This window comes from Delphinapterus leucas, chromosome 9 (genome assembly GCF_059928025.1).
Source record: "Delphinapterus leucas isolate spDelLeu-1000000601 "Yukka" chromosome 9, BTC_Dleu_Yukka2, whole genome shotgun sequence".
Lineage (NCBI taxonomy): Eukaryota > Metazoa > Chordata > Mammalia > Artiodactyla > Monodontidae > Delphinapterus > Delphinapterus leucas.
In genome coordinates, this window is record NC_143137.1 from 18,524,882 (window position 1) to 18,535,530 (window position 10,649).

General features: G+C 43.6%; 1 long non-coding RNA gene across 1 annotated transcript; it reads left to right on the forward strand.

Moving 5' to 3' along the window:
* The first annotated feature begins 426 nt into the window (after nucleotides 1-426).
* Nucleotides 427-9,838, forward strand: LOC149748354 (uncharacterized). The gene is made up of 3 exons (XR_016394279.1): nucleotides 427-938; nucleotides 2,864-2,979; nucleotides 7,526-9,838. It is a non-coding gene; the product is annotated as an uncharacterized LOC149748354 (long non-coding RNA).
* The last annotated feature ends 811 nt before the right edge of the window (nucleotides 9,839-10,649 follow it).

Below are 10,649 nucleotides of genomic sequence, written 5' to 3' on the forward strand. Positions count from 1 at the left end.
CCACTGTTGTTTGTAGAAGCTTATGTCACCTTCACTGATTATATCAACTTCCTCCCATTTTAAGTTGGAAAAGAGCTGATACATGTGGTACCATCACTTCCAAAGGTAAACGTTATGCAGTCAACGACAACAAAAACTGGCAAAATTGACATCCTTTTACGAAACAGAAGTTATCAAGATAACAACTGCTCGGGCACCCCCTCAAAAGCCACCAGCCAAGATCATTGCTCTGCCCTTCTTCTTTCTTGTCCCTGTAACTTCATCAGCAAGTGGGCCGTGGTGCCCTCCTGACAACTTGTCTGGTCCTGAGAGTGCGCTGAATCTAAGGCTTTATCATCAGCCAGATTTATTTTGCCTTGAGCTTCTCACAGTCAAGGAAAAGAAACGCTCGGGCCGTACTGCTTTCTGGCAAATAAGGAAGCAACGTCCACCAGAGGAGCCTTTCTGGACCCTGTGCTGTTTTTGTGTTTTTGTGATAATATGGCCCTGGAATGTTTAGTGACATCGTTGTGTCACCTACCAAACCACACAGAGCATGTTACCAGCAAAAATGCAAGACTCTTTTTATAAATAATCTTCAGTTTGTTTTGTGTACGTAGATCTGGGGTGGCTTCTTACCCTGGATGAGTGGAATTACATGTATTCTACATTCCACAGGACCTAGTCCTGTGCCTTATGCCAAACAGGTGTGTAATAAATGTTGCACTAAACCCTGGATGGGTTTTAAGTCAGCACATTATAGAATGCCGCGTGGGGCAGACTCCCTAAGAGAATTTCTTGTCATGTTAGAGTTTGGATCTATAGGGAATATGTATGCAGTGCTCCTGAACTATGCCTTCCATCTAAGCACGCGAGAGGAACTTTGAAGATGATCAGAGGAGAGTCATATTGGTGAAGGAAATGAAATCATTTGAATTCCACTTGGCAGTTCCAGAAATGTAAGTTACTCCCAGAGTATATATAGCCCTAGAAGGTTCTAATCCTAACACACCCTAGAACAAGTTGATGGGTTCTGGCTTCAGGATGAATGCAGAGAAGCCAACAGAGCAACTATAGCACTAAGTACATAAATATTGAATATCGTGTGCCTATAAGATGCTGTGCAAGTGGAAAAAGAATTTTCACTATTTTGATCAACCGTTGCTGAAAACTGTGGCTAGTAGCCTAGAGGAGAAATAATAATTTCTTCATGGTTCACAGTTTACAAAATATTTTCACATACCATATCACATCGAATCTTTCAAACAATCAGGTGAAGTAGTTGTTATTTTCAGAGAAGGAACGCTTAGAAATGTTGCAGTTTGCCCAGGCTGGGTGGGAAAATAGTGTCTCAGAACCAGGATATTTGACTCCCACACTAGTTCTCTCCCACTAGGCATGGATTTAGATCATCTGACCCCAAGAAGCTTACTTAAATGAATCAAAAGGACAATCTGGGCGCAAACTCAGTTCGGTTAAAAGTTATTATCTTACATGTTAGTAATTCCAGTGCATCGTGGGATTGTTTTGTAGCCTTTCTTGCTTTTTTAGGGAATTCTATCAAATTTTCAGAGATCCTCATGGAAAGTTTCAACCCTTTTCTTCTCTACTTATAATTCATTCCCAGTGAGTGATTCCTGATCTGCCTTATTTGTAGTTGTAAAATATTGGAGCAAACAAAATGTCCAGCCACAAAGGGTATGTTAGATCAACCTCAATAACTTGGCTTCTCTGCTAGAGTATAGGGAATTCTCTCTCTGTTCACTCAGCTGTGATGTTGTGGAATGTGAGTTCCAAAGCCCGCTGGTCTCAGGAACCCCTGCTCTCTCAGGCTCTGGAGTTCAGGGGCCATGTGACCACGGGAGTGACAGACTCTCTGCTCAGAATTGCCCCTCCTCACTGCTGGATGGGGGGAAGCCACTGGTAACATGTGTCACTAACACCAAATATTAAGTGCCACACGGTGAAGGGCTAATAAAACATTAAATTGTAAAACAATAAGAACATCCACCCCTTCCCTTTACTAACTTCAGCTGTAGACCAAAGCGATCTTTTTTATCCTAAGCAAGACTTCATACAGTTTTTCTTTTTTTTGTGGTACACGGGCCTCTCACTGTTGTGGCCTCTCCCGTTGCGGAGCACAGGGTCCGGACGCACAGGCTCAGCGGCCATGGCTCACGGGCCCAGCCGCTCCGCGGCATGTGGGATCTTCCTGGACCGGGGCACGAACCCGTGTCCCCTGCATCGGCAGGCGGACTCTCAACCGCTGCGCCACGAGGGAAGCCCCATACACTTTTTCTCCTCTCCTCTCCTATCCCCATCCTACTGCATCTGTGTGTTGCACACATACATACACACACACATACACACTCATTTCTGAGGTTCAGTCCTCACATGACCAGAAAGATCTAAAATGAAAAAAGGTGGGAGAGGGATGGTGGAGGAAAAGAAACAAGCCAGCTAGATGGACGGGCCTCCAAATCTCAGGGGGACTGGCTAATGTTACTGTAGCTTAGAGACCGCCTAGTCATTCAGTGAAACACAGAGAAGAGAGAGATTCATTTGCTATTCTAAAAAGCCACAAGTCAGTAAATGCAAATGTGCCCTATTGGAGAAAACCAAATTAAAGGAACTGCTGGGAATTCTCTGCATAGTTAAGCAGAACAATTTTCCCCTTTAAGGCCATGTTTACCCTTCAGAAATCACATACCCTAAAGCACAGAAACCTAGACATGCATCATTTTCAGGAAGGATATGTTGCATTAGCCCGGCCTCGTCCTTCAAAGGTAGAAACACAAAATCCATCATTGCCCTGAATGGCTTCTACAGTGCTGCAGCTGCAAAGAGAGAGAACTCCAGGGCTCACATCTAACTCTGCTTCCAGGTGACCGGTGTCTGGGTGGTCAGAGACTTGGCCTTCCTCAGCCACAGCTACATTCCAGCATGAAGACAGTTGGAGAGACTGTAGATCAGAGAAGGACCCTCCAAAGCCAGAGACAGGTAACAGGCAAATCAAGGGGGATGTGGAGAGCTCATGCCCCAGTTCCTGAAATTTGTCACTGGGTCAGTTGCAGCGAGTAGTTCAAGATTTATATTTTTTGCTTCAATTGCTAAGGAAATTTTTTCCAATTGTTCTGTCTCTGTCTCCAACCAGCCCCTGTTGGTTTTAGGTTATAGAAATGCACTCAGCCTAGCCCAAGCTAAAAGGGGATTGGTATGAGGATTCTGAGACTTTATAAGGAAAAACAAAACAAAACCAGAGCGAGCATGGGTGTATCTGCCTCTCTCTGCGTCTCTGTCTCTCCACCACTGGGTCTATGTCACTGCTCTTGTGGGAGTCTCTCCTCTTGCTTTCTCTTCTCTGGCAAGAGACTCATTCCCACAGCTCCCGGAGGATTTGTCTTCAGTGCAGGCAACCAGCAGAGACTGACACCGTCTCTGATTCTCAGTTCCAGATTCCTAGAAAATAGAAACTTGTGAACAACAAACAAAAAAAGTACCACCAGCCTTTATGGAGTTATAATTTAGTAGAGAGAAAAAGATACTACCAAAATAGGCACATAAATTTATAAATTACAAAGTGAGAGGAAGTAGTATGCAGACGTACAGACTGCTGTGGTAGAGAAGAATGGTTGGGGGTGTGCTATAGACTGAATGTTTGGGTCCACCCCCCAAATTCATATCTTGAAACCTAGCCCCCAGTGTGATGGTATTAGGAGGAGCCTTTGGGAGGTGCTTAGGTCACGAGGGTGGTGCCCTCATGAATGAGATTAGTGCCCTTATAAAAGAGACCCCAGAGAGCTCCCTCACCCCTTCTGCTGTGTGAGGACATGGTGAGAAGGTGGCCATCTATGAACCAGGAAGAGGGTCTTCACCAGACACAGGATCTGCCAGCTTGATCTTGGACTTCCTGGCCTCCAGAGCTGTGAGAAATATATTTCTGGTCTAAATAAGCCGCCCTGTCTATGGCATTCTGTTATAGAAGCCTCAACATACCAAGACTGGGGTGTTATATTAAATTGGTGGTTCAAATTGCTATCCTGAGGGAGTGACATTTAAGCTGAACTCTGAACAAGAAGTAGGAATTAGTCATTCAAAGGGAAGGGAAAGAATATTCCAGGCCAAGGAACCACACGAACGAAACCCCACAGCAGGGCAGAGCTGAATTTATTTGAGAACCTTACATGCCAGTGTGGCCAGAGGCTGAATTGGGCTGAGTCTCAGGACTCAGCTAGATCTCACAGGTGTGAGCTAGATCTCACAGCCAGGTTGAAGTATTTTGCTGGCAGTGCAATGGGGCACAATGACAGTATTTTAAGCAGATGCATCATTTTTTGGTTTAGTTTGAAAGACCATTCTGGTGACAGCATGAACTTGTTACTGGGAAGGAACAGTGGAAACAGGGAGGTCAGTTAGGAGCAACTGAGGGTCCAGAGGAGAAATGTGCTGGCTTCTTAGTCCAAGGTTATGACAACAGAGATGAAGAGAAGAGAAGGAAAGGATTCAAGATAAATTTGGGAGACAGACATAACAGGTGTTGGGATGTATTTTATTGGGAAGAGGGGTAATGAGATAAAGGGTAGAACTGAGAATGCTCCCCAGATTTCTGGTCTGAGCAACTGGGTGGGGGCAGGTGCCAGTACCGAGACCAGAGGCCTGGAGCAGGAGAAGATGGGGCAGGAGGGGAAAACTGCTCTGCTTCGGACACGTGAAGCATCAGCTTCCTCTGAGACGTCAGAGTTGAAGAGTAGGTCATTGTACATATGAGTCTAGTGCTCAGAGAGGGCTCTGGCCTAGAAGGATAAATCTTAGAGCCATCAGGATAAAGAGGGTTTTAAAATCACAGCAGTGGGTGAGTTCACCCAAGGAGAAAATACAAAGTGAGTGAGAACATGGCCCAGGGCTGGGAGTGAACAACTCTAACATCTAGAGCTTAGGTAGAGGAAAATCAGCTAGGAAGTCTGAGAGGCAATGGCCGGAGAGTAATGAAGAAAACCAGACAAGCGAGCTGTCACAGAGCAAGGAAAAGGCAGGAGGTAAAAGCTAGCACAACAGCTGCTGATATAGTCACCTAAACCAACACCAGTTCAAGGCCTATGCATGGGGGTGGTGCTGCCAGTGCCCCAGAATTTGTCTATTACACATAGCTAACGATGGCACTATCCATATTTTCCTCCCAGCCCCTTCCTGCTTTATGGCTATTCTAGGTAAACTTTTTTTTTTTAAATTTATTTATTTTTGGCTGTGTTGGGTCTTCATTTCTGTGCGAGGGCTTTCTCTAGTTGTGGCGAGCGGGGGCCACTCTTCATCGTGGTGCGCGAGCCTCTCACTGTCGCGGCCTCTCTTGTTGTGGAGCACAGGCTCCGGACACACAGGCTCAGTAGTTGTGGCTCACGGGCCCAGCCGCTCCGCGGCATGTGGGATCTTCCGGACCGGGGTACGAACCCGTGTCCCTTGCATTGGCAGGCGGACTCTCAACCACTGCGCCACCAGGGAAGCCCTAGGTAAACTTTTAACTGTAAACATCCAGTCATCCATCTGCCTACCTATCCATCCATGCATCCATGCACCCATCCATCCACCACCCACCACCCACCCATCCACCTATCCCTCCATCCACTTATCCATCCATCCATCCATCCATCTACCCCTCCATCCACTTACCCATCCATCCATCCATCCATCTATCCCTCCATCCACTTATTCATACATCCATCCATCCATCCCTCAGCTCCTCCTTCCATCCAAGTCCCGGACTTCCCACTAAGGTGCAGGTCACACAAGGGTCCACAAGGAGAAGCCCTCAGTCCCCTTTCTTTTCATTTTTCCTTTTCCTTTTCTACTAGTTTTTGTTTTCTGCCTCTGAAGGAATTGTGCAAGATTTGCCTCACCTTCACACCATGATATCCATCCTGGTGTTTGGTCTTCGTAAAGCACCTCAGATCCCAGTTTAATTATTGAGTTGAGTTCGCAGTAGTAACCATAGCAATAATAGGAACACCATGATTGAACAATCTTTCTCTTAATGAAGAGGAGGAGTATTTCTAGCTTCCAAATTATGCACACTGTGTTTTCACACAGCCTAGATTGCCTCCAACCAATTTAAGGCTCCTCACCCTCAGTTCACTCCGTTTCTTTCAACATCTGTGTTTTCTTTCAGCCTGTCAGCATGAAACACTCTTCTGTAGCTATGCCTTAAAGGTCAGCGTAGTACCTTCACAGAGACTGAGGAGTCTCCTTCCTGTTGTGCTACACATGATAGCAAGCCTCATTCTGCCCTCGCAGCAGACACCGTCCTGGCTTAGCCGGCATCCCTGCCCGCGGCCAACGTCTTCCCTAATTGCTGCCACCACTAGAACCACAGGTTCTCCCTTTCCCAGGAGGTCCCTTCCTCTTTCTGTCACCTGGACTTGCCTTTTTATAGATCATTCATCCATCCAGCTTTGGAATGATGGCAGAATTCACTTGAACTTCCCCACATAGACGCACAGATTCCTTAAGGACCCTCCGTGACACAGGTTATAAACCAAGACCCTAAAATTTGAGGATTACTTCCTCAAACCTTCTACTGTGTCAGAATTTACCTACTGCCACTTTCTTCTTTCCCTAGACTATTTCAAAGCAACTTACAAACGGTTCTTTCACTCTGCACCAGCTATAGCCCTGGGACTCTCTCTGCTCCATTCCAATTATACAAAGTCCAGCCCAGATGTTCACACACTGAGGCCATCCTTTGTCTTTCTTTAGGGCAACACATCACATAACGGTCAGCTTTTTTACATTCTCTTTTCCTTAAACTCTGAGCCAACTCTATCAGCGGGTTGCCTCACACACATTTTGGAAGTATGTAGGGGTGTAAATCCTTAGAAAAATAGACCCCCTCAGCTTGTTTTTGCTGTGGCAGGTGATGAATTAGGGGGGATTAATCTCTGCAAGCAAGAGTTGTTAACACTGCAATGGCTCTACCAAAAAGAGGTTTCTGAGTGTCTTTCCCTGGGGGTCTTTCAAAATAAAATGAACCTGCCTTAGATGATTTAGGGGGACAGATTAGATAACTTTTCAAAATTCCTTCCGGTCCTGAGTTTATACTATTAATTTCTCCCCAACTCTGCCCTCTGATTTCAGAAGTTATGCCCTGATGGACTGCACCCATCCCCCTACCTGTGTTCTCTGTTGCCCCGATTTTATTGATGGGGGAGGTGGACATCCTTGTAAATCCATCAGAAACATATCTTGAAGCATACTCTGGGGTCCATATTAAATCTAAGAAACTTATATCCCTTTTACTTCTGTCCCTGAACAAGTTAAGCATCTATTCCCATGCTTGACCATATCTTGGATTTGCTGATTTGCTGATTTTCCTTGCCCATTCATCATTCCAAATTTTGAGTGAATGGGCACTGCTGAAAGGCATTGAAGGTCTCCTGAGATAGTTAAGCCATGGAATGCTTTGCTTGAGAGGGCAACTATGAACTGAGAAGCATATTCCTGTGAAGGCTTCTAAATTTAAAAGGCAAAGAGGATTGACTCTCGCCGTCTTGCTCAGCACAGGCGCACTGTGTGGATTAACTGGGTCCGTGCTACTCCAGCAATTCACTTGTGCGATGTCCGGAGACGTAGCCCAGTGTTGGTGGTGCAGTGGTGAGCACAGCTGCCTTCCCAAGACATAGCATCTTCTACAACAGAGGAAGAACAGAGTGCGGGGAGAGGGAGAACACGTGGGCTCTGGAGCCAGATACTCCTGCGTTTCTACTGCTTCTACCTTCCTTCACCGCTTCACATCTGTGTGACTTTACTGAATTTGCCGGCGCCTTCATCTTGGATTTCCCAGCCTCCATAACGGTGAGAAATAAAGATTTGTTGTTTAATTTTTTTTTTAATTTAAACCCTGCTAAGCCTTGGTTTCTTCCTCTGTGAAATGGGGATAAATGTAAGATTGCTGTAAGGGTTAGGTGAGCAAATGAACATGAAGTGTTCAACCACTGTCACCAGTGTCCAGGGCGCATTAAACATGTCACGATTACTCCTGGCCCCTGAATTTAGCTGGGTTGTTTTGTTAAAGGCATGTCTCAGTGCAGGGCTGCATTTGAAAGAAATACCAATTTTGTCACAAAAAGCTGTGGAAGGTAATATATGCCTTTCCTGAAAGTGTCTTAAGGAGGCAGAGAGAGAATTGCTTTTATTTTTTTAATTTTTTATACAACAAGTTCTTATTAGTCATCAATTTTATACACATCAGTGTATACATGTCATTCCCAATCGCCCAATTCAGCACACCACCATCCCCACCCCCCACCCCCACAGTTCCCCCCTGCTTGGTGTCCATACGCTTGTTCTCTACAACTGTGTTTCAGCTTCTGCCTTGCAAATCGGTTCATCTGTACCATTTTTCTAGGTTCCACATACATGTGTTAATATACGATATTTGTTTTTCTCTTTCTGACTTACTTCACTCTGCATGACAGTCTCTAGATCCATCCACGTCTCAACAAATGACTCAATTTCGTTCCTTTTTATGGCTGAGTAATATTCCATTGTATATATGTACCACATCTTCTTTATCCATTCGTCTGTCGATGGGCATTTAGGTTGCTTCCATGACCTGGCTATTGTAAATAGTACTGCAATGAACTTTGGGGTGCATGTGTGTTTTTGAATTATGGTTTTCTCTGGGTATATGCCCAGTAGTGGGATTGCTGGATCATATGGTAATTCTATTTTTAGTTTTTTAAGGAACCTCCATACTGTTCTCCATAGTAGCTGTATCAATTTACATTCCCACCAACAGTGCAAGAGGGTTCCCTTTTCTCCACACCCTCTCCAACATTTGTTGTTTGTACATTTTTTGATGATGGCCATTCTGACCAGTGTGAGGTGATACCTCATTGTAGTTTTGATTTGCATTTCTCTAATGATTAGTGATGTTGAGCAGCTTTTCATGTGCTTCTTGGCCACCTGTATGTCTTCTTTGGAGAAATGTCTATTTAAGTCTTCTGCCCATTTTTGGATTGGGTTGTTTGGTTTTTTAATATTGAGGTGCATGAGCTGTTTATATATTTTGGAGATTAGTCCTTTGTCCATTGATTTGTTTGCAAATATTTTCTCCCATTCTGAGGGTTGTCTTTTCGTCTTGTTTATGGTTTCTTTGCTGTGCAAAAGCTTTGAAGTTTCATTAGGTCCCATTTGCTTGTTTTTGTTTTTATTTCCATTACTCTAGGAGGTGGATCAAAAAAGATCTTCCTGTGATTTATGTCAAAGAATGTTCTTCCTATGCTTTCCTCTACGAGTTTTATAGTGTCCGGTCTTACATTTAGGTCTCGAATCCATTTTGAGTTTATTTTTGTGTATGGTGTTAGGGAGTGTTCTAATTTCATTCTTCTACATGTAGCTGTCCAGTTTTCCCAGCACCACTTATTGAAGAGACTGTCTTTTCTCCATTGTATATCTTTGCCTCCTTTGTCATAGATTAGTTGACCACAGGTGCGTGGGTTTATCTCTGGGCTTTCTATCTTGTCCCATTGCTCTGTTTCTGTTTTTGTGCCAGTACCATATTGTCTTGATTACTGTAGCTTTGTAGTATAGTCTGAAGTCAGGGAGCCTGATTCCTCCAGCTCCGTTTCTTTCCCTCAAGACTGCTTTGGCTATTCGGGGTCTTTTGTGTCTCCATACAAATTTTAAGATGATTTGTTCTAGTTCCATAAAAAATGCCATTGGTAATTTGATAGGGATTACATTGAATTTGTAGATTGCTTTGGGTAGTAGGGTCATTTTCACAATATTGATTCTTCCAATCCAAGAACATGGTATATCTCTCCATCTGTTTGTATCATCTTTAATTACTTTCATCAGTGTCTTATAGTTTTCTGCATACAGGTCTTTTGTCTCCCTAGGTAGGTGTATTCCTAGGTATTTTATTCTTTTTGTTGCAGTGGTAAATGGGAGTGTTTCCTTAATTTTTCTTTCAGATTTTTCATCATTAGTGTGTAGGAATGTAAGACATTTCTGTGCATTAATTTTGTATCCTGCAACTTTACCAAATTCATTGAGTAGCTCTAGTACTTTTCTGGCGGCATTTTTAGGATTCTTTATGTATAGTATCATGTCATCTGCAACCAATAACAGTTTTACTTCTTTTCCAATTTGTATTCCTTTTATTTCCTTTTCTTCTCTGATTGCTGTGGCAAGGACTTCCAAGACTATGTTGAATAATAGTGGTGAGAATGGATATCCTTGTCTTGTTCCTGATCTTAGAGGAAATGCTTTCAGTTTTTCATCATTGAGAATGATGTTTGCTCTGGGTTTGTCATATATGGCCTTTATTATGTTGACGTAGGTTCCCTCTATGCCCACTTTCTGGAGAGTTTTTATCACAAATGGGTGTTGAATTATATCAAAAGCTTTTTCTGCATCTATTGTGATGATCATATAGTTTTTATTCTTCAGTTTGTTGTGTTTTTTTTTCAATTTGTTAAAATGGTGTATCACATTGAGTGATTTGCATATGTTGAAGAATCCTTGCATCCCTGGGATAAATCCCACTTGATCATGGTATATGATCCTTTAATGTGTTGTTGGATTCTGTTGGCTAGTATTTTGTTGAGGATTTTTGCATCTATATTCATCAGTGATATTGGTCTGTAATTTTCTGGTTTTGTAGTATCTTTTTATGG